A 2523-nucleotide genomic window follows, 5' to 3' on the forward strand; every position below is an offset into this window, starting at 1 on the left:
GCTGGATAATTCTTGTGGAGAGCTATCCTCTACATTATAGGATGTTCAGCAGTATCCCTGACCTCTTACTCACTAGACATGAGTAGGCAACTCTCCAGTTGTGACAACCAAAAATGTCTCCAGGTATTGCCAAATGTCCCCTGGGTGGCAAAATTATCCACTGTTGAGAACCACTGCCTTAATTTGTTGTCAGTATAGGAAAGCAAAGGTATGTATCTACTGAAAAATGACCTGTTGAAAAGGAAACACAGAATCATAGACTATGATAGAAAGGTCTTTAGAGGTCAGCTAGCCTAACCCTCTACATTTTCAAATAAGAAACCACATTTATAGAAATGCCAACGTTTATTACCAATTATTTAAACAGAACCTCTATCTCACTTTTAAAATCAGCAACCTTGTCAATAAAAATGCAAATAGCACAATCTAGGAATTTTCCAATTGTTTTTTTCTACTGAAAACATCAGTCAGTATTATTAATTTCTGGGTAAGTGCCATACCACTTAAAAATATGTAAAATACATTTCCTCTAATTCAGTTCCTATAAGATCTGTGAGAAATCTTTAGAAGCCATAGCCATCACTTAGGGTAAAAACCCTGGTTCTATTTGTGTACCACACAAACATACACACACATACAGAGAGAGAGAGAGAGAGAACAGCCACTGATATGGCAGAACTGAAGGAACTAAAATAGGGTATTAAAATTTAAAAACACAGAACCTATCATGTATTACTTAGCAAAGAAACAAGTAGATACAGCCTTGCCTTCCACAGTAACCTTTCTCAAGAAGATCCTTCTAAAACATAAATCTCATTATGTTTCTCCCAGCTTGGCTTCAAATCCTCAAATGTTTCACAATATCGATCACCTTCAAGATAAAAAGCAATTTTCCTAGAACAGTATACAAGGCTTTCCATGATCTTGCTCCTGCCTAGTTCTCCAGCTTGTCTTTTCCTTCTCCCACACGTGCGCTACATTCTAGCCAGACTGAACTCACTGAAGATCTCGAAAGATACCCAGGAACCTACATTTTTCTAACAGTAATAGTGAAATCAGTACAATTTTGTGTAATCTTTGTTTATGGACCCATCCTTCAGTTGTCAGGTTTAGTGTTACTTCCTCAGGAAACACTGCCCCAGTCCCCACTCTATTACACGTTCTCACAGCACCCTGGACTTCTCCTTCACTGCATGTATCACAACTACAGTTTTTACAATTTTTTTGGGTGTGATTATTGTATTATTCTCTTTCTTCATATGCCTAAAAAGGCAGGAAGTGTGTCTGGTTTTATGTTCTAATATGTCCCCAAGGCAAGTTATTATATTGTATATGTCTGGCATATAATAGATGCTCAACAAATATTTGTTGAATAAATGAATGTTCTTTCATATCTGCAAGTCTTACTGGAGATGGGACATGATGCTTCTTTCCTTCTTTAGCCATTCCTGTTCTCCTTTAAGCTCGGGCATCCTTCATTCTAGAAGTCTTCCTGATGCCCTAAGTCTTAGATACTCCACTTCTGTGCTGACATACTATACTGGATATATTTTTATATAGCATATATATTTGACCATAATAGTTTTTACTTTACTTAACTGTTTCTTCTGCTAGACTATGGGCTCCTTAATGACAAGGGCTGTGTCTTTCATCTTTATATACCTTGTCGGTAGCACAGTGCTTAATACAGAGAGGGTACTCAGTAAATGCCTGAACACATATGAGTATGCACATACTGTACTTTGTGACACAGCCTCACTACTTTATAGTGAAAACATTATAAAGATAAAATAAAACTTGAAATAAAGCCCTAACATTTAAATTACGTTAAAATTTTTTCAGAAAAGACAATAACCTAAAAAAACTGCTTACATTTTTTTAACGACTATTTTCCTTGTCATGCTTCCAGGGTAAAATTTAAAACAAGTATCAGAACACTAAATAAAAATTTAAAAACAATTTAGATACATTTATGACTTCTAGGAAAATAGAAAAGTTGAATATTGTGCTCTATGCAAGTTAAGTCATTTGAAAATAATACGACCTCAAGAACCACTCTACCATGTTACTCTACCACTGAAAAGACACCTAAACTTAAAAACTCCCCTGCAAATTACTTTGTCCCTTTACAGACAATGCTAATGATGTCTGTAAATTTCTCCCGGATTCCCTATTGAAAGAGAGGAGTTGGTTGCTAAGGCAACTTCCGTTTTCTTAATACCTGATCTATCCCTTCAGAGTTCTGAAACATTTAAATGTTTTTCCAATGAGTCTTTAGTGGGCATAATTAAAACAGTACCAGGATGGAAGCTTATGTTATTTGGTTGCTTCCATCACAGCTCATAAATGACTACACATTTGCCCACATTTTATTACTATGAGGTAGTCTTTCCTAAACCAAGAGCATACCAAGTTTTCAAGAAACAAATTAATGACCAATAAAGGGTACAAACTTGCAGTTTTAAGATGAGTATGTTCTGGGAACTTAAAGTACAGCATGGTGACTATAGTTAACAATAACAT

General features: G+C 35.6%; 1 protein-coding gene across 1 annotated transcript in view; it reads right to left on the reverse strand.

The window, feature by feature from the left end:
* Window positions 1-2523, reverse strand: part of LOC105541073 (chromosome unknown open reading frame, human C3orf70) — a gene marked incomplete at its 5' end in the record, with an annotated part of 110658 nt that overhangs the window by 57728 nt on the left and 50407 nt on the right. The window lies entirely within an intron of this gene.

This window comes from Mandrillus leucophaeus, unplaced genomic scaffold, assembly GCF_000951045.1.
Source record: "Mandrillus leucophaeus isolate KB7577 unplaced genomic scaffold, Mleu.le_1.0 Scaffold231, whole genome shotgun sequence".
NCBI classification, from domain to species: Eukaryota; Metazoa; Chordata; class Mammalia; order Primates; family Cercopithecidae; genus Mandrillus; species Mandrillus leucophaeus.